At 42.2% G+C, this 27,099-nt stretch overlaps 1 protein-coding gene across 9 annotated transcripts in view; it reads left to right on the top strand.

Annotated features, from left to right (window-relative positions):
* Positions 1–27,099, top strand: part of GRAP2 (GRB2 related adaptor protein 2) — an 83,175-nt gene that overhangs the window by 7,155 nt on the left and 48,921 nt on the right. For 2 of the 9 annotated variants that reach the window (XM_078334431.1, XM_054239149.2), the window contains exon 1: positions 177–26,212. The exons of the other annotated variants lie outside the window; for them this stretch is intronic. The gene's annotated coding sequence lies outside the window, so the exon portion shown is untranslated. Of the gene's footprint in view, positions 1–176; positions 26,213–27,099 lie in introns of those variants that run through there. 9 annotated transcript variants of the gene reach the window in all.

A 27,099-nucleotide genomic window follows, 5' to 3' on the forward strand; every position in this document is an offset into this window, starting at 1 on the left:
TGACAACATTCGTGGTGATGGGATTTAACTTTTATCAAACGAACTGGGAGAACCCTTGTTCCTTACCCAGTCCGTAACACAAAAATCTCCACCAACTGGCTTCAGAAGCATCTCAGGGAAAGATTTTCGACTTTGGTATCACAGAGGTAAAATTTCACTTCACCATGGTCAGGATTTAATCCAGATCGGAAGGGGCTGGAGCAGGTGGTAGAGGGCTGAGCAGTGATGAATGAACATCCTAACTCTGAGGTCAGGATTTCTCTCTTTGCTTGAATTTCTAGTTCTGTTTGCATTTTTGTTACCCGTACAAAGATCATCAGTTTTCATTCCTTTACAAAAAGGAAACTTTATGTTGAAATGTATTTTGAAAGGGTACTGTCTATCTTCATGCCAGCAGTTAGGCTCCATCCCTATGACTGTCTCTGGTTTAGGTGTCCAGTCTGAAGATAGCTGCTTTGTGCTCTTTGTCCCACCTCTTCCTGAGCATGAGGATTGAACACACCAACCAAAGGTTTCACTAATTTAAAATGTATTGTATTGCCCTGACAGGGATACTGTAAAAAAAACAACCGTATTTACCTACCTGGAATTAGGCCTTATAATTAATCAAGTATATGCAACATAATTTGCACACTGTTGAACACATATATAGATAAACTAGGAGAGGGAAGTGTTTTAGATCTAAAAATCCAGTGGGAAAGATTTCACGTGCTCTCATGTTGTCTGAGGATGGGAAACTTCAGGTCGAAGAATCTTTTGTTCTGCAGCAACGTTTATCATAAACTGTTTAGTTCTTTAGTGGGTCCGTTTTGTTTCTTATTTTTGGTTTCAGAAAGAACATTTAGCAGAAGTTACTCTCCTTTAACAATCCAGTATTATATATAAAAATTTATAAAACAATTCTATAGTGATCCTCTTTATAAAACCATCCACTATTAAATAAGGAACACTGTGTAAGTAGAGGACCACCTAAGTATATTTAATTTTCAAACATGAAAAAAATCTGACTCATATCCTTTTTGAGAAAATTTTTTTGTTTTTGTAAAAGAGAGGTGGCCCTGTATTATTGAATAAAACTGCTTTTTTTAGATTGAGATTAGAGTGTTTCCCATATGGTAAACTGAAATCTTATTCTCCCCAATTGTAATAGATTTTATCTTTTTAAAAATGACTTTACTGAGGCAGAGGAGAAGATGATCAGTCTATTCAATAGTAAGAAATATTTCTGTTGCTAATACAATATCCTTTTGAATATCTTGCACATCTTAAGCCCTAGTGAAAATCCCTTTCAATTGCTCTATGTCTACCTCATAGGAATATTTTAAGAATAAATGAATTAACATAGATATGAAGTACCTCAGAAAAAAGGCACTATAAAAATGCAAGAGATATCACGATTAGTTATTTCTTTGAATCTTGATCGTTTTCTTCCCAGTTCTTATACAAAATGTCTCTCACTTATTTCCTGAAGCCATCTCTTTTAAAACTATTGCTTTCTAGAAGAGCCTAAAATAATCCTTGTTCCAACATAATTTATTGATTCCCAGATAATGACACCCACTGGTGTTGATGACTGATAGGGTTCATGCCTAAACTTGAGTAGAACTTGCCCTTTTTTCTGGGATCAAGAAAAGTCTGCAATTGTTCAAAATGTGTCAGTGTGATTCCATCAGGATTTCTTAAATAAGTAATAGTTGCTGCTGGGTATTCCTGGGGACAGATGAGGGTATTCCTGTGCCCCTATAAAACAAACCCAAAACGTGTTCAAAAATCTTTATAAGTTGTTTGAATCAAACAATAGGGTTGATAGGTCCCCATTTTGTCTATCTGAACTATTTGCCCAGAATATCTTGATCTGTAAAGAAATAGCATAGCCCTGGCTGGGCGCGGCGGCTCATGCCTGTAATCCTAGCTCTTTGGGAGGCCAAGGTGGGTGGATTTCCAAAAATAAATAATAGTAATGATAATAACACAGCCTCATGAGTCTTTTTTCTTTTCTTTTCTTTTTAAGACGGGGTCTTACTCTGTGGCGCAGGCTGGAGTGAGGTGGTGTAGTCATGGCTCACTGCAGCCTCGACTACCCTGGACTCAGTGATCCTCCCACCTCAGCCTCTTGAGTAGCTGGGACTGCAGCTACACACCACCAGGCCTGCCTAATACTTTATTTTAGTAGAGACAGGGTTTTGCCCTGTTGCCCAGGCTGGTCTTGAACTCCTGAACTCAAGCAATCCGCCTACCTCAGCCTCCCAAAGTGTTGGGATTGCAGGTGTGAACCGCTGCGCCTGGCCTATCCTTTCTTTTCCACTTAAAAATTTCCAAGAAAGCATGGCCATGTTTAGCAAATAAACATTTTACAAACATTTATCGATCAATTACTATGTGCCAGGCCTGGTGCTAGGCACTGAGTCCTCTTCAACAATGTTAACATTAAGTTTCAATAAACTTGAGTCAATAGGAATTCAGTAAATAATTTTTTAAGATTCTTTTATTTTTAAATATGCATTTATAAACAAAAGTCTTAGAGAATTAAAAGAAACTATCACAAAGTACATAACAATGCAAGTCTTATATGCTCTCCAAAGAAAATGTTAAGAGCTATCTTCACTATCTTAAAAAGATAGTGAAGAATGGCCAGGCACAGTGGTTCACATCTGTAATCCAAGCACTTTGGGAGGCCAAGGCAGGCAAATCATCTGAGGTCAGGAGTTGGAGACCAGCCTGGCCAACATGGTGAAACCCCATCTCTACCAAAATATAAAAATTAGCTGGGAGTGGTGGTGGGTGCCTGTAATCCCAGCTACTCAAGAGGCTGAGGCACGAGAATCGCTTGAACCTAGGAGGCAGAGGTTGCAGTAAGCCGAGATGGCGCCTCTGCACTCCAGCCTGGCGACAGAGCAAGACCCTGTCTCAAAAAAAAAAAGGAAAAGAAAAGACAGTGAGAAAATAATCCAAACGTAAAGAAAAGTTGAAATATTAGTATTCATTAGGTTCAACAGTTGCTAACTTTTTGCTATATTCACTCCATCTGTATGTGTTTTTCTGAATTACTTGTAAGTTGCAGATAAAATGACACTTCACTCCTGAATCATTCAGTATACATCTAAGAATAAAGGCATTCCTCTATATAACCACAGTACCATCATTAGGCCTAAGAGGATAAACAGCAGGTCCTTAATATCATCTAATAACTAGTGCAGATGTAACCTTCCCCATTTGTCCCCCAAATGTTTTCTATGCCATTTTTTTAAAATCTAATTTTTAAAAAATAAGAACATATTTTGCAGTTGGATCTCATGTCTCTTTCTTCGACACTGGGTGTTTTTTTGTTTTTTGTTTTGAGACGGAGTTTCGCTCTTGTTACCCAGGCTGGAGTGCAATGGCGTGATCTCGGCTCACCGCAACCTCCGCCTCCTGGTTTCAGGCAATTCTCTTGCCTCAGCCTCCCGAGTAGCTGGGATTACAGGCACGCGCCACCGTGCCCAGCTAATTTTTTGTATTTTTAGTAGAGACGGGGTTTCACCATGTTGACCATTGATCTCTTGACCTCGTGATTCACCCGCCTTGGCCTCCCAAAGTGCTGGGATTACAAGCGTGAGCCACCGCGCCCAGCCCTGACACTGGGTGTTTTTAAAGATAAAGCCAGTTCTCTTGTACCAGGTCCCACGTTCTGAATTTATTGTTGCCTTGTGGTTAATTTGTTCCTCTATCCCCTTTATTTCCCATAAGCTCCAAGTTAGGCCTTTTAGGGTGATTTCATTTTGATTGAACACATTTTGCAAGGTGCCACTGGGTACTCCATATTGCATCTTACCAGGAGGTATGGAACGCCAGGTTGTTCCACTGTGTGATGCCACATTTGATCAGGACTCAAGGTAGCGATCGTGCTCTGGGGAGCTCTTGTTGTAAATGTACTTTTTCACCCTTTGCAATTAGCAAGTAGTTTCAGGGAATGACACTTTGGCACTGCAGCAATATCTTGTTTCTCAACAATGTCACCTAGTGATTTTAGGTAATAATCTGCCTAAATTGATTATTTCATTGGTGTTCATATATATTTTTAATACACTTTGAAGATGGATTCACCATGCAAATTCGTCATTAGCAGCAGTAATAGCAGCTAGAAATATTTATGGAGTGCGTAAGTTCAGGTAGTAATAATAGTAGGTAATGTTTATTGAGTGCGTGCTGGTAAAACCAAGACAGCCTAGGTCTGAGTCCAGTCTTTTACTTACTAACAGAGTGAACTGGGACAAGTTATTCTTTTTGTGCTATGGTTTCTTAAGCTATAAAATGGGATTAAAATGGTGCCTATCTCATGGGATTCTTCTGAAGAGTAAACGATTTATACATGTAAAGTTCCTAAAACAGTACCTGTTATTATTGTTATTTGCCAAGCATTGATCTAATACTTTGCAGGCACCAACTTGTTTACTTCTAATGGTGCAATGAAGAAAGTGTTAATATTACCCTTTTTTTCACAATGAAGAAACTGAGGTACAGAGAGGTTCGGTATGTTGAACAAGGTCACTTAACTAGTACCTGATGGAGCCAGGATTCGAACCCAGGCCATCTGGTTCCTGAGCACTCTCTCTGATGACGGGCACATGCAGTGAGGAGTGGAACTGAGTGTAAATAGCCCTCACACATCCAGACTTGAAGTTATTGAAAATCTGGGAGGTTGCTACCCAAACACATTTAAGGTTTCACTCATCTGAATGAGAACTGCATTCCACTAAGCACAGATTAAGAACTCCTTTTTTTTTTTTTGAGACGGAGTTTTGCTCGTGTTACCCAGGCTGGAGTGCAATGGCGCGATCTCGGCTCACCGCAACCTCTGCCTCCTGGGTTCAGGCAATTCTCCTGCCTCAGCCTCCTGAGTAGCTGGGATTACAGGCACGCAACACCGTGCCCAGCTAATTTTTTGTATTTTTAGTAGAGACGGGGTTTCACCATGTTGACCAGGATGGTCTCGATCTCTTGACCTCGTGATCTACCTGCCTCAGCCTCCCAAAGTGCTGGGATTACAGGCGTGAGCCACCGCGCCCGGCCAGATAAGAACTCTTATTACATTTACAGAGTGTAAGCCTCTGTACAAGAAACCTTGAACATAAAATACTTGGAACTGAAAGGAGTAGGAGAACTAGGAAGTAATGGGGCAGGGGAGCCTGAAAGGAACAATACAAGAGGGGAATTTTAAGACCTCAGAGCCTTAGTGTAGAAGATGATATTTTGATATAATTAGGAGGGAAAAATTCCTCTCATTTTTCACATTCCTGTACTACATAAAATTTACCGGAAAAACACAAGAGTATAAGCCATTGGCAGATTTATAAAAGGCCACAGTGAATTTCCCTATGAGATGACGGATGACTCTTGTGAGTAGGTAACTTTCCTGTTGGTTATCTCCTATATTCACGTATTCCATAAGTCAGCCTGTGGCTTCTGAAACTGTATGGAGAAAAAGCTGTATAAACTAGGTATTGGTCCCTGCTCCTTCATTAGTATTACAAAAGGGTTTGACTGCTGGGTTGAATCTGACCCACTCCTTCAATGGCCATTACAGAAAGCTCTCAAGTGTAATTTTCTAAAGAGAACTAAAAATAAATAAGAAAAAATATCCAGCATTAATAATGTGTTTTTCTTTCATTTCTAACACAGTCATTGCCAAATTGGTTCTGCCTTTTTATGTTTTTTAATGAAAAGCAGCCTAATTGATTAGTTGGTCATGAATAATACTTTTTCATATGTTTTTCTCCACACCCCTCAGCCTTCTAGAACCACGGGCTTAATGTGTCAGCCTACAAATGGTTCATGATTTGTGTCTTTTGTCTAGTGCTTTATGGGAAAATATTAGAAACAAACTGCTGAGAACTCAGTAGGAACTCAGTAAATAATAAGTAGATAGTTCTCTTGTTAAATATAATTTTAAAGAAACTCTTTCTAAATAACTAGGAAATATTACAAGGGAAGTACAAAGCGGGGTGGAAGGCCGGCCTGGATGACTTGTAATTTGAAATTTCTGTTCATCGTTTTATAGGTCACAGAGTTTAACCCTTTATAGAACAAAATGTAAAGTCAGATAGCTGAAAAGTCTCTCCTCCCCTAAATAGATTGTTTGAAAATATAGATCATTAAACGGGTAAGGCTAGAAGGAGAATCTCAACCAAACATTGAGACAACTGAGAAAATTGTCCAATTCTAATACCTTGTATCAGTACTTTAAGTCCACCATAAATACGCTGATATCCATAGCACATAGGTTCTTACTGGCAGTGGTGGGATGGGTGGGGGAAGGGGAGTGTCACAGATAATTTGAGATGTTGATGAAAGCTATGAAAACTCTCCCCAGTGGGAGAAAAAGCAATGATGCCTAGCACTTATCCTTACACAGCTTTGCACAGAATTTCCATGGGAAATTCTGGTATCCATCCATGATAAATCACTTAGTGTCAGACTGGGTGCAGAGGATCACACCTGCAATCCCAGCACTTTGGGAGGCCGACGCGGGCAGATCCCGAGGTCAAGAGATTGAGACCATCCTTGCCAACACGGTAAAACCCCGTCTCTACTAAAATACAAAAATTAGCTGGGTGTGGTGACACACGGCTGCAGTCCCAGATACTTGGGAGGCTGAGGCAGGAGAATTGCTTGAATCCAGGAGGCAGAGGTTACCGTGAGCCAAGATTGCGCCACTGCACTCCAGCCTGGCACCTGGCGACAGAGCAAGACTCTGTCTCAAAAAAAAAAAAAAAAAAATCACCTAGTGTCCATCTATCTATCCTCCAACAGGAAAAATTTTCTTTCTCTAGAATTATATACTGATCCTGATGGAGCTTTAAAAAGAGCTGTCATCCAGGCTCAGTGACTGGGAGGACAAGGTGGGAAGACTTCTTGAGCCCAGGAGATTGAGACCAGCCTAGGCAGCATGGTGAAGCCCCACCTCTACAAGATACTATTTTTAAAAATTAGGCTTGGTGGCCCATACCTGTAGTCCAAGCTACTCCAGAGGCTAAGGCAAGAGCATCCCTTGAGCCAGGAAGTCGAGGCTGCAGTGAGCCATGTTCACATGACTGAACTCCAGCGTGGGCAACAGAGCGAGATCCTGTCTCAAAAAATAAGTAAATTTAAAGAGTTGTCATGATATTGTTTGATCTGGATATGATCTTTGAGGTATACAGACCACAGATTTTACCTCTCATTCTGCAGAGTAGGGAAAGCAAGGCTTGGAGAGTTTCCAGGACTCGCTCAAGGTAATTTGCTAATGTCTGCCAGGACTTAACATCAAGCCATGTTGTAGCCTGGGCTCCTTCCACAACACTGGTCCAGACACAGCATTCTGGAGATGCCAGAGCCCTTGATGGGCTTCTGGAGAGCTGAATTCTGGCTCTACCAGAAGCTACCCACGTGATCTTAAACAAGTCCCCTAGCTTCCCTGAGCCTCAGTTTTCTCCTCAATCAAGTGAGAGGTTAGACCACGTGTTCTCTGAAGCCCTTTGATTTTCTGCAGAAAACTACCTAATCCCACTGGGTCTGAGAACAGAGGGAAATGACTTTTTCTATCATCGATGGCAATATCCTTCACCCTTCCCTGTAGGGCATAAGAGCTGGCATCCAGTTCTTAACAGATTCCCTTGCAATGTCCAAATCCCATTAGAAACTACAAAGAACTCAATAGTGCCTTTGTGGGCTTTGTGGGTGTCATGCTGCTGGTCGCCTCACTTGCTGCAGAGCTGACTGTCCACAGCAATTATACTCTAACCCTGTGCTCTGCATCAGGCAGCCATCCTGTGAGATTTTATTGCCCCTCTTGGGTAGTCCAGGGAGTAGGATGGAAGTAAATAATGCTGATGGGCTTATTCTGGGCCAGTAGACCTTTTCTTTCTAAAGAGGTTATGCCTTTCAAAGGACACAAAGCTTTCTCCTTGATTGTTTTTTATTATGAACAGTTTTATGCTTTAATGTCCCAGAAATGTTCTTGGAAGTTGGAGACTCACAAGAGGGCCTGCAGCTGTCACTGCAGAAGCCCTGAGGCTAGAAGGACACCACCACTCTCCCTTGGCCTTTGGAGTTATCCAAGCTGACTGCTAATATTTGTGATTAGCAGGTTTTGATAGGAAACTGGGGCCTTATGTCTCAGTCTTTCTGTGCTTCAGATTTTCCAAGTGAACTTCAGGCTGGCAAGTGGAGTTAGATCAACTTCTTACAGAGAGTACATCTACTCCATACCATATCAGGTCACTGGACCATGGGAGGTCATACTGACCAGTGATGAGAGTGACAGAGTATGAACTTGGCTCCTGTATTTTGTGTCCTATGCTCAGCCTCACAGATGACTCACTGTGCCTCATTCACTCCTCTGTCCTTGAGTGAAATTATGCCATTCTTTAACCCACTATGTAACAGACTTTCGAAGATTCATGTGTTGCTGCCTCAACAATATCTCATTTGTACAATGCAGAACATGGTGCTTTCTTATGTAAATAAACTCATTTTGTGGAATTTTTATTTCCTAGATCAGTATTTTAAAATAGACTACTAATTCATTTTATAAACCAATACTATTATGACTTAATACTTGGTACCCTGTAAGTATCCAAATAACCAAAGAAGAAGAAAGTGTGAAGTCAAGGAATCCCCTAGCTGAAAAGAAATTCCCAATACCTGGAACAAAATAGATGGAGCTTTTAGAAAGCAGATTTTGTTTTTCTCCAGCATAGATTCACAACTTCCATTTTAAAATGTAAGAGGTAAGGGAGATTTATGATACAGCCTATTTTGTCAGCTCATATTATTTCTTAAAGTGAAGGGTCAATTAGGTGTTATTATCATCAAGAGAGCATGCTCTAATGCTTCATCTTGTAGATGCTATAAAAATTACCTGTCTGATTACTTTAATTCATCTTTTGGCTACCGTCTGCAGAAATTCCCTCAGTCCCTAGCTCACGGGTATGCAGATGTACTGAGAACATTTAGGGTAATAAAAGCAAAAAAAAAAAATCACTGGGTCCTTTCCCCTAAGGAATGAACAGTGTATCTGGGAAACTAGGACAACCAAACAAACAAAAAAATGCCACCACAATGCAAAACTCCTGATAAGGAGGTTTAAAAAAAAGGTTTAAGACGGAGATTTTTAGAAAGGACTTCTTGAAGGAGGTGCATCTGGAGGCTGAGAGAGATGGATTACAAGCAAGCATCAATGCATCTGCAAAGCTTTACACATCAAGGAAATCGTAGAAGGAACAGGGTCTTCTTTGCTGAAGATCTGTTTATTTTGCAAACAACAAAGAGTTAGAAGGGCCATGTGAAGTTCCCGTGGGGAATCCAGATACTAAACTTCTGCCACTGGAAACTACCTCAAGGTCTTTTCCCAGCTAGCCTGCTCTTCCCCTCCTTCCAATCATGTCCCTCAAAGTCTTCTCTTCCAAGCATAAATATCCGTGGTTCTTATAACCAGTCTTCCTATGAGGCAGTTTTGCGAGCTGCCATTATTTTAAGCATTCGCCTCTGGTTGGACTCTAGTTTAGGGTGTCTCCTAAGTCATGGGGCTCAGAATGGAGCATGCTCTCCAGGAGTAATCTGAGAATGCAGAACACCATAGGGTAGTTGCCTCCCTTGATCTATAGCCTATACTTCTATTAATATGGCCCATGATTGCATGAGCCATTTTGGCATCCATGTCACACTGCTGACTCATAATGAAATTGCGGTCAGCTAAAACCCATGAGTTCCCATGTGCTATTACTAAGTCAAATCTTTCTTATTCTGTACTTACACTGTTGATTTTTAAAAATCCCTAGGACATAGGTTTAAATATAAAACATATATTTCTATTCCACTTGATCATATGGATAACAGCATGTCCAAATCTTTCAGAGCTAGAGAATTAGTTTCCCCTCCTTGCAGGTGAGTACTTAACTGTGGTACAGCTAATCTCATGATGGATCGTTGGTCTCTAAAGTGTCAGAACTTCATTCTCTCCTCCCTATCCATAAATGTTCTGTAATCCTGGACAAATCTGCATCTTTAGACAACCTAATGGGCCTCAATCTTCCTAAGTATGATGGGAACAAGTGTGAATGGCCATTTTCTCCCTGCAGTGAGAATATGCAACCATGAGTTCCATATCTGCAAAACCCTAAGGAAAGGTTACTCAGAGACAGCATTAGATGAGAGGAGAAAAAGTTTATTTCAGGCTCTAGGCAGCTTTCAGAAGATTTAATGATCCTAATCACTACATGTTAAATGACTTCATTTTTGTAGTCAAGTAACTGGGTTACTTGATTTTGGGTTGTAGTAATATCATGTGATGGTCAGTATAATTTTACACAAAATTATTTGTAATATGAGCAAGTGCCATAAAGTATATCTGCAAGACTCATTTAAAATGACTGTCTTCCCTCGATCCCCTCCCCCAGCCCCAACCTCAACCCTTCCCTTTTCCGTTTGTATTATGTTACTACAAAGATCTTGAAGTTTAGGTTTCTGTCAGACTTTTGGAAACCTCTAAAAGACAAAGATATCTTAGAAGTTCATCAATTTTCACCCCTGGCCAGTGCAGAGAGCTCACAGGTAACTTGTATAATATTTATATCAAGCTAACAGAAATGTCATATTTGAAAACACATCCCTGAGAGCAGTCTTTTTGCTCCTTATAGAAAGTTATAGGACTGTAATCCCAGCACTTTGGGAGGCCGGGGCGGGTGTATCACGAGGTCAAGAGATCGAGATCATCCTGGTCAACATGGTGAAACCCCATCTCTACTAAAAATACAAAAAATTAGCTGGGCATGGTGGCGCGTGCCTGTAATCCCAGCTACTCAGGAGGCTGAGGCAGGAGAATTGCCTGAACCCAGGAGGCAGAGGTTGCAGTGAGCCAAGATCATGCCATTGCACTCCAGCCAGGGTAACAAGAGCGAAACTCTGTCTTGGAAAAAAAAAAAAAAAAAGAAAGGTATAGGAAACATCCACATTTTTCTAGTCTGCCATTCTAATGCACATTGTGATCTTGCTCTGGTGACTCTGTAGTTATAAATTTTCCAGTAGCCCCTCCCCAGCCTCTCACGTGATTTTTAACCCAGGGCCTGGGCACTTGTAGCAGGGTGTGATCCCAGGACCAGCAGCAGCGGCACCACTGGCGAGCCCGTTAGAAGCAAGGATCTCAGGCCCTGCCTCAAACCTATTGAATCCGAATCTAAACTATAAAAAGATTCCCCTGCTGATTCTTATGCACAATAAAATATGAGAAGAACAGATCTAGAGTAAAGGGATTTCACCCCCATTTTACCCACTGTAAACGTTGTGTAGTAATACAAAATTTGCAAACTTCCATTTGGTGTTTATTAAAAGGTTAAGAGTCCTTAGTTAAAATGTTACCAGACTCAAATGTCCTGTACACATTCAGCTGTTTCTCAGTGTACATATATATAACTGGTTTAAAGTACTCCTGTCGACCAGGCATGGTGGCTCACACCTGTAATCCCAACACTTTGGGAGGCCAAGGTGGGAGGATTGTTTGAGCCCAGGAGTTTGAGGGCAGCCTGGGCAACATAGCGAGACCCCATATCTACAAAAAATTAAAAATTAGCCAGGTGTAGTGATGCACACCTGTAGTTCTAGCTATAGGAGGCTGAGGCAGGAGGATCACTTGAGCCCAAGAGTTTGAGGTTGCAGTGAGATATGACTGAGATACTGTACTCCATCCAGCCTGGGTGACAGAGCGAGGCCTTGTCTCGAAAAAAAAATGCTCGGCCGGGCGCGGTGGCTCACGCCTGTAATCCCAGCACTTTGGGAGGCCAAAGCGGGTGGATCACGAGGTCAAGAGATCGAGACCATCCTGGTCAACATGGTGAAACCCTGTCTCTACTAAAAATACAAAAAATTAGCTGGGCATGGTGGCGTGTGCCTGTAATCCCAGCTACTCAGGAGGCTGAGGGAGGAGAATTGCCTGAACCCAGGAGGCAGAGGTTACGGTGAGCCGAGATCGCGCCATTGCACTCCAGCCTGGGTAACAAGAGCAAAACTCCGTCTCAAAAAAAAAAAAATACTCTAGCCTTTCTGGGTTCTTGTGGACCAGGGGTTCTTCCCCACCCTCACCAGGGACATTTGGCAATGTCAGGAAACATTTTTTGTCACAGTCTGTGGAGAGAGGTCCTACGGGTGGGAAGAAGCCAGTGATGCTGCTGAGAATCCTGCAATGCACAGGATGGCCTCACAACAAGGACTTAATGTCAGTAATGACAAGGTTGGAAAACACCAGTATATGATTTATAAACGCTCAGATGTGTGACCAGAAACCGTAGAAGGCTGTAGGAAAATAGAGTCATGTGGCATGTGGCATGCCGCGATATGACCAGGCAAATAACGAATAGACTGGCAGTGGCCGGAGTGACACAATGGTCACTCCGGTGGGGGCATGGAGGGCAGGGAATAGAAAATCCAGCCACAGATGAGAGGAGACATCTAAGAGCATGCTACCTGGTACTCCATGCACAAAGGCAGTCAGCTTTAGAGGACAGGGCTAAAAGGCTGGGCACGGTGGCTCACACCTGTAATCCCGGCACTTTGGGAATCCAAGGCAGGAGGATCATCTGAGGTCAGGAATTCGAGACCAGCCTGGCCAACATGGCAAAATCCCGTTTCTACTAAATATACAATAATTAGCTGGGAATGGCGGCAGGAGCCTGTAATCCCAGCTATTTGAGAGGCATAGGTGGGAGAATCGCCTGTGCCCAAGAGGTAGAGGTTGCAGTGAGCAGAGATTGTGCCACTGCAGTCCAGCCTGGGTGACAGAGTGAGACCATCTCAAAAAAAAAGAGAACAGGGCTAAGGTTCAGGGACTGGACATCAGGTATGAGTTCCAGGAGGGGTGGGAGGAGGTGTAGGAGAAATAGAGAGAGAAGGCTTCAGTTCTGGAGTAGATAGTAGGTATGATCTCAAAATCATGATAGACATAGAAAACAAGAAAGGATTTCAAGTATTAGTGTAGGAACACATGGGCAGATTTCAGGTAAACCCAGTAAGACAAGGACTCAGAAACAAGGCAGAATCCTGCTTACTAGAACTGGGATGCCTGAGAGCCAGGCCAGCAGCAGGCATGACCCAGTGCCAAGTGTTCAGCTGGAATGAGCTTCTTAAATCCCTCTCAACCAAGAAAAGGCTTAGTGCTGAGTCTACAGCACAGCTGACTTGCAAGAAGGGGTCAGGGGCTCCCAGCTATAGAGAAAGGAAGATCAGAAGTGAGCCAGGTCCTGACAATGGCTACTGAGAAATCACGGGATAAGAAATGGAATAGAACCCAAGAGGTCCTCTGGGTCATTCCCCTACTGCAGGGCACCTAGATCATTTCAGAAAGATTATCTATCTACTCTTCAACTTCAACATTTCCAAAGAAAGATTTCTTAAGGACCGGTCAATGCCTTATAATCTATCTAAGTCAAAAATTCTTCCCCATTTCTAACCTTAAACACCTTTCCTGGGATGTAAAGTGAGTCTCTTTCATCCCACCCTGCACACAATGTGACTTCTAACATTCAGTAATAATCAAGAACACAAACCACCCTCTGCAACTGCCAGGCACAGCCTCCCCTTTTCCAGGCTAAAGCATCTCAATTCCATTAGTGTGTTGCCCTGAGAGTCTCTCCCCGACCTTTTAATCCCTTCGTTATCCTCTGGACCTGCTCCAAGCCTTGCCTGCTTGAGATAGTTACCACCAAGTATGTATTTGTCAAATGGAAACTGTGCAGACTGCCCTTTTGCCATGGAACACAAAGAAGGAGGAATATAAAAGAATATACACAATTCTGTTGGTTTTTACTAGTCTCTCTCCTCTCTCTCCAAGGAGTTGTCAGTCTTTTCCGCATTTATAGTCTAGCTGGAGCACTAGTCCTTAGGCGAAATTCCACCAAAGCAGTTCGGTTGTTCAGCAAACGCTTTCACTGTGACCCTCACCTAATGACAGTAGAGTACACTGTCCTATGGGACAGCTCTAATGAATTTTGCTCTAAATAAAACTAGGATAAATGCATTCGTTCGGTTCCAGAGAAGGCATCATACTGTCCTGTGGATTTCATCTCAAATGAGCTGCAAAGCAAGGTTCTTTTCCATGGAAAGGGATTTACTCAACTGAATTCACTCACTGTGCTGTAACTGGATTAATCTCATTTCCCATCATGTCTCTAAGTAGAAAAGTAAACTGATTTATAGCAAGCTAAATGGATTTGTTGATGTAGCCAACATCAGTAAGATTTATTCCAACTAGACTGCAGTCAAAAATTGGTGTCCTGGTTGTTTTCGTTTCTGTAAAGTAGTTCACAAAAGTGCACCGCTTTCGAACTCGACCTGAAAAACGGTTTATCAAAGTTACAGTAGATGAGTTATTGTGGGATGCCACAGAATGTACTTACGTCAAATGAAATGAGCATTTCTCCTTCCCAGATCTTGAAACAGTCTTTTGCCCCCCAACCTTATAAAAAAATATTCATTTTAGGCCAGGCACACTGGTTCACACCTGTAATCCCAGCACTCTGGGAGGCCAAGACAGGTGGATCACTTGAAGTCAGGAGTTCAAGACCAGCCTGGCCAATGTGGCAAAACCCAGTCTCTACTAAAAATACAAAAATTAGCCAAGTATGGTGGGTGCCTGTAGACCCAGCTACTCGGGAGGCCGAGGCAGGAGAATCACTTGAACCTAGGAGGCAGAGGCTGAAATGAGCAGAGATCACACCACTGCACTTCAGCCTGAGTGACAGAGCGAGACTCCGTCTCAAAAAAAATCTGCTCAGGAGATATTGTAACAAAGAAAAAAAATCATTTTATTCTATCCCCATGTTCTAAAAGCTACCCTTTTTTATTTTTGAGTTGTATTTCACAGGGCACTGCTCAAGATAAACACCCAGCCCCATGTGTGGTTGAGCAGGCACTGACCCCACACTTGCTCCCTGCCAGCACACCACTCTGGAGCAGACCACGACCCTGTACCTTGCTCCACCTTCTGCTTTCTGCAGGACACTCTTCCTTGTCTTTCTTCTGCATCACTCTGCATTTCCAAAGCCACAATCACATCATCCTCTCAGGACTCTCAGTCTCTGCTTATGCTGGGGCACTCTCCTTTTTCTCTCCCAGATTGCTGACTTTATTCCAGCTTGTGCTTCTCGCACAATAAGACTGCTAGTGGAAATGTTTTTTCTGATTTCTATAGCTGGTAGTTTCTATAAGCAGAAGTTACTTTCAAAGGAAAGAACTTGTGGAGGTGATCCTGGGGTGTCACAGGGCTGTTACATGAATCAAATGTAATAACGTGTATTAAAAAGCAATTTATAAACTGTAACATGCTCTCCAAAAGTAAATTATTACTGTATTACATAACTTTAGAGTTTAAAAAGCAGCTGGATGATATATAAAATTGCAAGATTCAATAAGCATCATTGGAAAAGAAAATTAGAAAATGGGGAGGGGCATGGATGCTTCCATCAGCAAGCTAGAGGCCTCTCAACATTTTTTCCAGCCAAAGCACATCATTTGGTTGAGAGCATACACTCCGTTCTGAGGACTGCCTGCTCACCATTCTGGACCTAAGGCCTTCCGTCTTGCTTAAGCTCCCTCATCCCTCTCATCGCCACCTTCCCAAATCCTAGCTGACCCCAAAGGCTAGCCCCCAACCCACCTTCTCTTCCTAGCTCTGCCCCAGATGAAGTGAATCTCTTTCTCTCCAGCACTCAGTCTTATGTTAGAATTCTTTATGTGGGCATTGATCTTCTTGGATTGACTGACCTGCCGAAGGCAGCGGTGGCATGTGCCACAGCCCCTGCCCCCAACAGCACTTCATCACCTCTGTGAACGGAAGTCAATGGAAGGAACAGCTCGATTAGGGCAGCCAGAGGAGCCAGGAGAGAATTCCATGGACCAAAAATATCCTGCAAAAAGGCTTTGTCCCCAAAGGCTAGTCTCCAATTTGGAAAAATTCCTACCTGAGCAACTGTAGGACCCCTCTGAAATGGAATGGGGTCTACTAGACAAAACTTGTAAAAACCCTAAGTGATGAGTTGGTTATTGTTATTCTCTGTACTTTTCTGTACATTGGAAATGTCTTATATTTTAAATTGAATGTAAAAAGACCCCATCCCATTTAAAATTAGTGAGTCGAATAAGTTTCATTGTAACTTGATTTTCTCCCTAAAAGTCTTCCTATAGTTCGAATTATAAGAGTCAGTCTTAGATTGCCAGCTTGGTTGGCCCCCCATGAAATCACGGGTTCTTAGACTGTGTTTCACACAATGCCAGGTTACACTGCACCCTTACTGAAAGGAATTTCTTGTCCAGAATGTGGGGCTCTTGGAGAACAAAAAGGTTTTTAGCACGTTTTAAAAAATCCTTGAGCTGTTTTATTATTTTAATACTTTACCTTTGGTGGAGCAGAAATGATTTATGTGATGTTTTTGGCAGACGATTTTTTTAGGAATCATCTTTACCACTATTGGCCACGTAACTATTGCCAAGTACATAATAGGTGCTCAATAATTATGTTTTTAAAACTAAAATGTGATGCACTTCTAAATTAAAGGTAACTTTAGTCATTTAGAATAGCAAGCAGTGGGTAGAGTTTCAATTGCTTCTCTTTGGTATTCATTAGAAATCATTTTTTTAAACTGAGAAGTTGGAGAAAAGATCAGATATTTTTATGGAAACTGCACTGATGAAAGCAGAGTGTAATTTCGTTGATAAATGATTTGATACACAATTATTTGAGAGATTTACTGTGCTCACGGATTAACGCTGTGTTGTTACTGTAACAGAGCATTGGCGCAGAGCCCTGGCCCAGTGCAAAGCTCTCTAGCATCAATTCTTTTCCTTCGTCAGCAGCCCAAGGCCCCCGTCTACAATTCCATGCAGTGCAGTCCTGGCACAGACCCTTAACCTGAAACCCCAGCCAATTTCCCTAACAACACGCCTCCCCCTTCCCCTGCCAGATGCTTCTTGTTCTCAGACACTGCACCCTGAAATTGGGAGCTTTCCCTGAGTTAAAAAGGCAAATAGAGAATTACCTAGCTCTATCAGTATTTTAAGTACACTTGTAGACTTAAATGAGAGCTCTTATACAAAACCACTTGAACTCTTTCTTAAGATATGCTAATTTTTTTCTCTCTTTGATTGAACTGTTGACCTTCTGGATATACGACTAGTTATTACTTCAAGTATGTTTGGAACTATTCTTGCCCTAACCATTCTAGAATATAATTAGCATTAAGACATTATTGTAGAAGCACAGCACCTCGGGCTGGGATCTCATTAGATGGCAAAAATGGAGCAGAATTGTGCATGCTCTACGCTCAAAATATCTCTAAGACAAATTCATGGCATTGGGGGGAAAGTTAAAATTGGTGATTTCGTAGGCCCTTTCTTGCTCACATATTTGATTTGTGTAAGGATCCAAACAGAGAGAAGATTGTGGTTCTTCTGTTTGAAAAATGAAAGCAACTCTGTTTTCTTCGAACTCTTATGTAATGTGGCTACTGTCACATCTCTGGGTCAACCAAAACCAAAATCATACATTTTCTGGCTTTAGCTTTTCCCTCTTCAAGAAATGCATAGCACTTTTAGGCATTATCTAATTTATCCTCACAACAACAGATATTATGGAGAATGAATATTCTCCAGGAGCTAGTTGACAAAATATGGGAAAACTGAGGCCCAAAGAGGTACGGTAACTCATGGGTTATTCACATTGCTCCTGAGCATTCCCCCATCTGGGGAGGGAGCTCTTTATTTGCTGAATTGAAAACTATTTCATGCCTCCTGCTCAGTTATTTCAGTACTGGCTCCTAAGTTTGGCACCAGTCCCAACTGTTATGAAATTGCATACGAATACTAATGAAGTTCTTCATTCCTGGGATCCCAAAAGGTTATCATTTCAAGTTCATTACAGGGCACTTTGGATGCCCATATTGGGCCCTAAATGATTGGAACCATCGGGAGAGGGCTTGTCTGACTCTGCCATTCACCTCATTTGTAAGTCTCTACCGTGTTTCGACACTGAGTTGTGTCTCGTTGTTCAAAAAATAACTTCTCATTATAATAACATTTTCCCTTAATTGCAAAAATATTTCTGACCTGAATTTATTCTTGTCATAGCTGTGTGAGCAAGCAGAGTCTTGTTTGCTTTTACAATATATTAATAATGTATTAATTAGCTTCCCGGTGCTGGCAAACAAGGAACAAAAAGGATTTGTCTAAATCATGAAAACTGAAAGGAAGCAAACACTTTGGTAATTATATTTTAAGGGCAGTCTAAGCACTAGGTAGTGTGGCAAATTTTTGGCCTAATTTTTGAGAGAAGATAACCAAAAACACCACTTAATTAACAAAATATTTGTTTTGTACCTACCGTGCACAAAGTCTGAGAGGTTAAAGGAGGCTAAGACAAATAAAATTGGCCAATTTACTGTTACGGGCATAATTAAAAGGCAATGAAGGCAAGACACTATGAGTATTTTGATTTAGCTACAAATAGCTGAAATATACTAGATCAAACCATATGAAGTTGACAATATCTGGGGGCTGGCTGTCGGGACTCATGCCTGTAATCCCAGCGCTTTGAGAGGCCAAGATGATCACTTAAGGCCAGGAGTTCAAGGCTCCAGTGAGCCATGGTTGCACCACTGCACTCCAGCCTGTGCAACAGAGCACGACCCTGTCTCTAAAACAAATAAAAAATTTAAAAATGACGACCATAAATCTGAGCCTTTTTTTAACCCCAAAAGTGGTAGTTTTATAAAATTTAATCTAATATTAAGGTACTCTTGTGATACTGTACCAGCTCCTAAACATTATACTTTTCATTTTCCTTCTTTTTCTTAGCTATCATTCTTACAACAACCAAGAGAAGGTAAATACAGGTCAGATATTTGACTCCTGTTTTCTACCTGTATTTATTTTTGTAGATTCACAAATAACATATGTTGTGCAGTTTTAAGGTTTCTAATTGTATTAGACCCTGTTTTTTATTTTATTTAGAGTCATTGTCCTTGCTGCCTGTCCTTCACATGTGGCATTCACCAAGTCAATTCTTCATGCCATTTCCTTCACAGTCTTCATGCAAACTCATTATCTCCGTTCCCATCTATTCTGCTGAGATGCATGATTACAGAACACTCCCCTTTTTTGAGATATTGCTCAATAGAGATTAAATCTAACATCCAGTTTTACTTGTCTGTCCTTGAATTACAGGTTCCCGAAAAGTCAGAACAGATAGCTGTACAGGTATCCCACTAAATCCATTCTTCTATTCCCTTCAATATTTAACACATATTTACCAAGCATCTATTTTGAGCAAGCATTAGAGTAAGTCCTCCCGTAAATAAGAAGTTGTATAAATAAGGATGCATACATTCATGTAAATACAAATTTAATGCTGGAATACATTCTTTGAAGCAACTGACATGTATTAATCTATTTATTCCTATCTAAGGGGATAAGTACCATTGTTGTTTCCATTTTAAAGATGAGGAGAGTGAGGCCAGAGAGAGTATATGAACTCCTAAAACCCAAATTCTTAACCACAGCATTAACAGTCTATCTGGTTATAGTGGGGGACCCAATGTCAAAAAAGCAATTGCTTTTCCCAGACCATGAACACAAGGAGTGACAAATTAGCAGTTCCTCGTCATACCCTAAGATGTAAATATCCACCCAGGTGTGTCTGTCAGAGAACAGAGAATGGACTTGTCACACTGTTTTCTCCCGTGAGGGTCTGTCTGCCACCGCTACTTCGGTGCACGCTAGGGGACATACACTGCCCGACATATTCTTGCAGAGTCATATCTTACCCCACATCTTATCACAACCCTGCTGAAGGTCAGGCACCATCAAGAAAATGTTCACTCATCTTCCTGTTATGCCCAATGTGTGAACTGATAACACATCTAAATTCAAAGAAAATCAACAGAAGTCACCTCAGTCAACCTGAAAAGTCTGGTGACTCATTCCCACCCTTCTCATGGGGCTCCTGCTGGGCTGCCTGGTTCTCCTGAACCAGCCTCCAGGCCGCCTGCAGCCGGGGTGCGGCTCAGTGTTTGAACCCCCTCTCCGCGCCCATCAGATGAGTGTTGACTTTCTTTAGCATAGGCATTTGAGTTACATTTGAATTGCTGAACATGCTGCCCCCGTTCCGTGCTGACTGTGACCCCACTGCTTGTGCCCCGGAGGCAGGCTAAACAAGTTCGCCTTGGAAAAAATAGCAGGGAAGAAGATGCTGACTCTTCAGCCCCCAGAGTAAGTTCCATCACTCTGGAGGTAAAGTCGTAATATCTAAATATGGCTCGATTCATGTCAGGTCTTATAAATACACACACACATGTGGATGCTGAAACCATGCATGCACCAACAGCCAAAAAAAAAAAAAATCAAAACAACTTACTGTCTCATTAGCAGGACAAGACCTGGTAGGCCAACTCACCAGAATAAAGAATAGAAAAAAAAAAAATGGGCATTTAATATCTCTACACACACACACACACACACACACTCTCACACTCTCTCTCTCTCTCTCTTTCTCTCTGATATAATGAAGACCCCAGGAGACTGGTTGCCCTGGCAATGAAGAATCATTTGTATATTCAAGGATTTTCTTGTTTAAATTTAAGCTAGCCTCTTGAACTTATCGAGATTTCTCGAGCTTAGCTTTAGGCCTCCCTCCTCAGACAGAGGTCTGACATCTATTTCAGCCTCTAGCAAGGCAGGAAACTTAGAAATAGGAGCAAAACCTCACAAGCCAGCCAGCGTGGCTTTGAATTTCAGTTCTCTTGTTTCTCAGCTGTGTGACCTGGATAAGCCGCTTCACCACCTTGAGCCTCTATTTCCTCACCTGTAAAATGGGAGTAACAACATTAAAACAAACTTGCATGGGTTCATCATGAAAATTAGATCGATGAGATGACATACTACACAGCAAGCATTCAGAACTGTGCCTCATTTCAAGTGTGAGTTATCGGTAATAGTGGCTTGAAATGGGTTTACACCACCTGGCAGGAAACCATTGAATTCTTTTTTGTTTTTGACTTGAGTCATTGAGGCACTTTCATCTCATTTCTTCTTCTTTTGTATTTGTGGAGGAAGATGTTTAGCCATCCTTGGAGTACAATCTTATATTAAAAACCATCATTAAGTCTCTTCAAGTTTCTCTTTTGCAGTAAATGATCCAGATCACTTAATGGTTTGGTTTTACGTGTTTTAATCACTTCTTTGAACTTATCAACCATCTCCAGATACAGTATACACAGAAATATTGTCTAGGAAAATTTGTTACTGAAATTCCTTATCATCTGTGGTCCATTAGCTCAAATGTTTAAAATTCATTGTTTTTATTTTTATTATTTATTTATGTACTTAGTTTTGCAAGACAGGGTCTCACTTTTTTGCCTAGGCCAGAGTGCAGTGGCACAATCATAGTCCACTGCAGGCTCGAACTCCTGGGCTCAAGCAATCCTCCAGACTAAGCTTCCCCAAAACCCGTTATTCTTAAGAGCAAAGTTAAGTTCCATCATATTGGTCAGTTGGTTTCACTCTATCATGTTGCCAAGACCACCTAATTCTCAGATGCATAGTTTAGCACAAACCAAACCAGAAGAGACCACAGGTCATTCTTTCATTCATTCATTCAACATTTACTAAGTGACTGCTGTATGCCAGAGGCTGGGCTATGCTCTAAAATCACAAAGAGGATACTTCTTAGTTGGAAGAGCTTACAGCTTGGGAGAGAAGACACAGAAGTAAACAAATCATTACAAATGCCTTTCCATTGGGTGCCATACTTGAAAGGAGAAGGTGAGGCCAGGATACCCTTGGGGCAGCAGGGAGGGAGGATTAAGCTCAGGGAACAGCTTTACAGGGAAGGTGACATTTGCACCCCTATTAAAGAGTGGCAAGAATCGAGGAGTACAAAAAGGAGAATATTCAAAGAAGAAACACCCAGGGATGATTTGCACGTGGTAACATTAGGTAACCTTAGGTGGGGCTGCTGTGACTGAGGCCCAAGGTCAAGGAAGGGAGCAGAGTCATGAAGCTACCCAGGGTCAGCCAAGGCCAGGCTAGGAGGCTTGAGCTTCATGCTTCAGGCATCCAGGGGCAGAGGAGGGTACAAGAAGAGACACGGCACAGTCTCATTTGTTTTGCACAAATCACTCTGGAAGCAATGAAGAGGGGAGAGTGGACATATTTGAGCCTAAATCAGGAAGAGGAAGAAGGATGCTGGGGTTGTGGAGAAAGACTATAAAACCCACACAAAGGAGGGCTGATGGAAAGATGGAAATTAATTTCAGGTCTATTTAAAAGACCCATTAGTGGGAGGTGTCAGGTTTGGGAAAGAGGAGGAAAAGACTGTAATCCCAGCACTTTGGGAGGCCGAGGTGGGTGGATCACGAGGTCAACAGATCGAGACCATCCTGGTCAACATGGTGAAACCCCATCTCTACTAAAAATACAAAAAATTAGCTGGGCATGGTGGCGCGTGCCTGTAATCCCAGCTACTCAGGAGGCTGAGGCAGGAGAATTGCCTGAACCCAGGAGGCGGAGGTTGCGGTGAGCCGAGATCGCGCCATTGGACTCCAGCCTGGGTAACAAGAGTGAAATTCCAAATTCCATCTCAAAAAAAAAAAAAAAAAAAAGACCTGGAGGAGTCAAGAAGAAATTTCCAGATTTCTGGCATGGACAACTGTGAGGGCAATCATGCCAGATAGTGCCAGAATGAAACTAATATAGGTTGGCACAAATCCATCTCTCAGAAATGCACCTCAGAGACATATGTTCTGCTGAAGGTCAGTAGGGAAGGCCAACTTCATGTGCAAAGAGCAGTATATGTCTTTCTTACTAGCTATTCTTTTTATAATACTTCTTAATATATGTGACATATATGAGCTGAGATAGTATTCATGTAGGAATTTTCATTTTTCATTTTCTGGCAATTCTGTGTTCAAATACGATGAGACTCTAGCATTATTCCAATTATCTATGCCTAGTGTAATATATATCTATGATTCAAGATTATCGTCTTCCCCGACTCCCCACTAAGAGGTGAGCTTTGTGAATCCGGGGACATTGTCTGTTTTGTCCTCATCTCCATTTCCAGCCCCGAAAACTAAGTTTGACTCCCAGTAGGTGCTAAATAATTACTGAGTAAATGATTGAATTTCCATATGGGTAAAAAGAAACTGTCATTTCCTTTACTAATGAGGAAAGAAAAGGAAAACAAAAAACAAACCTGGACTTAAAACAGTTTTTCACAAAAAGATCCAATTTGCAAAAATGGAACTAAAGTTTCAGAGCTATTTTTCTCCCTGCAGCTCTACTTCTGGGAAAATCACAGCTGCCAGTTTAGATGGTGGTTTTCACTGCCCGGTTACAAATTCTGCACAGTTGTACATATTGGCAGGGCCCAGCTTCCTTAAATGCCATTGGATCAGTGGGGAAATGGTGATTTTCCTTGTTGATTTAATGCCAGTTCCTCTTTTATGAAAAATCCCACGTGCTGCTCACTGGCATATGTACCATAAAAACTGAACGTAGGGGACCAGATATTAAGTAAGTCACTCATGTTTCTCTCCAGCCATATGATGTTAAACCAACTCTACTTTCAGGCTGGAGTGTTCAGTCATTCTCCCTTTAAATTTAGCAGAGTGATTATTCCTCCTGGTGGATTGCATATATGCTCCTTTGATCTATGAAATACTCATTCCTGGATGAACTTTAAGCTCCCAAAAAATGCATGTAAAATACTGTTTTACATTCTCATTACTCCAAAGTAGTCACACCAAACCCCTCTCTCCAAGATTCGTTGGTGTTTTTTTTTTTCCCAAGAAGAGGAAAGAACTTCAGCAGTAGCACTGTGACAATAATCACCATCGTCACTTTCCATGGATTTTACTCAGTAGCCTCACAGAAGTGACAATGTATGGCTGGGCACGGTGGCTCATGCCTGTAATCCAAGCACTTTGGGAGGCCAAGGCTGTTGGATAATAAGGTCAGGCTAATATGATGAAACCCCATCTCTACTAAAAATACAAAAAAAAAAAAAAATAGCCATAGTCCTAGCTATGCTGGAGGCTGAGGCAGTTGAATCACTTGAACCCAGGAGGCGGAGGTTGCAGTGAGCCAAGATCATGCCACTGCACTCCAGCTTGGGTAACAGAGTGAGACTCCATCTAAAAAAAAAAAAAAACTCAAGCTCAAACTGCAAAATGAAATTAATAGTCACCAATGAAGGACACAGTCAGTAAGCTCTGCACTGGTTCAGAAGAGGACAGGGTTAACAAGACAGTAATCCTGAAGGAAACAGACTTGAATTTGAGCTGGACCTGAAGTCAGGAGCTGGAGTGAGAAAAGGCAAAGTGGTGGGAACATTTGTGAACCAAAGCTTAGGTGTGGGTTGTTGCAGGCCGAGTGGGGATAGACCGGGCATGACCTTGAATGCCACCCTAAGGACTTTGGACTTGATTCTACAAGCAAGGTGGAATTATTAAGAGGTTTTGAGTAGAAATGATGTGAGCAGAACAATGCTTTTGAGAAACTAAATCTAGCAGGGATCAGTGCTACAAATTAACTGGAGGCCTTTCAGAATTGAGATCATGAGACCCTGACCCTGGCTGGGGGTAGTGGGATGTCTCCATCATACAGTACCTTCCTGTGAATACTTCTTAGGGATTCATATGAAATTGTGCTGCACTGTGCCTAGCTGTCCCTGCACTGTAAGACAGTGATACTGTGATCCTGTGTGCTGCCTGGAACCAGTCTCATTCCTTCAGCAACCCAGTTGGGACTTGGAATGGGCCCAGGTGTGGCCTGTACACAAACCTCAGGGAATCCAGGCAGCATAGATTGTAAAAGCTGGGAGGAATCTTGGAGCCCTCCAAGTCCACCTCTTCAACTTACCGAGAAAGAAGCTGACTCTTGCTCATCTCCCTAATGACGGAGTCAGCATGGGGCCTCAGATCTCCTCCCTGTGCTCCAGCAGTGCTTCTGAGGCCAGTACAGATTCTGCTTTGAGGTCTTGTGTACCAATTCTGGTGCAATCCAGAGGCATTTTGAATGAGTGAAGGAATTGCTTGTGTTTTCTTGCCCTAATTGAGCTCCTCTCCTTTACTCCACACCAAACCCCCAAGATCCAGTCCCTCCCTGAGTCCCCATCTTCATCTCTGCCAATTCCCTGCCTTGCTGCTTTCCTACAGTACCCTATTATTTCTTGCATCCTGCCATTGGTTGCACTGTCCTCATATCTGAAGGCTTTACGTCCCCTCTTAGGCTATATCACCTCTAGGCCTCAGCCCTCCCTTAGGTGGACCAAGCTTCTTCCTTGGAACTCCATGTTACCCTGCATAGGGCTCAATCACTGTGTCTCATGATGTCTTGTAATTGTCTATTTATGTGTCTGCCTCCTACCCCTCAACTGTGAGACCCCTGAGGAAAGAACTGTGGGTATGATCATTGAATACTCAGCGTCTAGCACAGCGCCTGGTACACAGTAGGCCTTGAAATGTCTGATAAATAAGTGAATGACAGTTGCACATTTGTTTTCTTGGTATATTCAGTCATTTAATAAATATTTATTGAGCAATTACTTATAATTGAATTGGCGCTGTGTAGTTACACTTAAACGTCCAAATAAGCCTATCCTCTCAAGCTCCAAATTATGCATGCATAAATTATACATGTGAAGTGTTAACGTGCACACGCAGCAGAGAGTGTGCATATCTACAAATACCAGAGCTAGCAAATGCAGTAAACTGTGTGCCAGATGTCCCTGAAATTTACAAAGAACCAAGAACCAAAAATGACAGTTAGCTCCATAAGCCCAACAAAAGAAAAAAAGAAAACAAGGAAAAGAGCAAAAAAGCAAAAGAACAAAAGAACCTCAAGCATAAGGGAGTGGCTGTGCTTTTTTCTATGTGCTCGAGCTTGGGGTGGGGAAGGTTCATAAAAGCATTCTGTGCTGGACCGGATCATGTTAAATCTGCATTCCTCAAGGGCTGACTCTCCGGAGCTGTTTGGAAAATTCATTGCCATTCATGAGTCGGGGGATTGGTTTTTTTCCCACTGGAAATTGTTAATGGGGACTGCATTAGCGGCCCCTTATCGCGTTGCCTGATAGAGAGACAGCAGGTTCGCCCAAACAATTCTGGACCCCTGATCACTGCCAATTAGGGGAGTATTGTCTGGCTGACATAATCAAGTGAGTATAAATATATTTATCGTGATTGGAATGGGGAAGGGAGACTGTACAGAGATTGAGGCAGAAGCCGTCCCCCAACTGCCTGGCTCCAGCCTGGATCTAGCCCAGTGTGTCGGCCTGTGCTCAGCAGAGGTGGTCACTGGCTTTCTGAGGTGGAATGCACAGTGGAGAATTCAGGGCTAGAACTGCTTCTCCCAGACAGAAACTTGTCTTTCCTTGTTTTTCCTCCTCTCTCCTCTTTTTTTCATGCTCACCTCTGTGAAAGCTGAAGAGAGAAGAGAAAGGAGATGCCACGTTGATCGCATTTTAATTCTGCCCGGCCGGCCATGCTGTCCCCACTTAGCTTCTCTGTAGTGAAAAGTGATGGCAAGGCATAGTGCCCCGACCGGACCCCCACCCTCTCAGTCCGCCGGCGTGTGCAAGTCAGTCTGGCATTGGGTTTATTTCATTGTTGATTTGTGGAACTTTTATGGGAATACTTGTGATGTGTCTCAGCCCTGGGATTGAAAGAGTCTGAGAAAAACAGTCCCTTGCAGTGGACTAGAGATGGGAGGAATAGCTCACATTTAAACAGCTGAGAAGGAAGCATGTTTAAGTCACATCTGGTGGCATTCCTGTTGTCTGAATGGAGATCAGGGTCTTTTTAAGCATCTGCCCAGATTTCAAAATGCAGGCTGCATCATTTCTTCCCGAAACAAATGGTCAAATCGTATCATCACGGGAGAGGTCAATGACAAAACTGATTTCACGGCTGGATTTCAGCTCCGGTCCATGCAGGCCCAATCGATCTAAGGCATGACCTTTTTTTTTTTTTTCTCACCTCTGACTACTTGATAATGGCCGTTTACAGGGCCAAGTTGATTTCAGCTATTTTCCTCCATCCCACG

The sequence above is a fragment of the Callithrix jacchus genome, chromosome 1, assembly GCF_049354715.1.
Source record: "Callithrix jacchus isolate 240 chromosome 1, calJac240_pri, whole genome shotgun sequence".
Classification (NCBI taxonomy): Eukaryota; Metazoa; Chordata; class Mammalia; order Primates; family Cebidae; genus Callithrix; species Callithrix jacchus.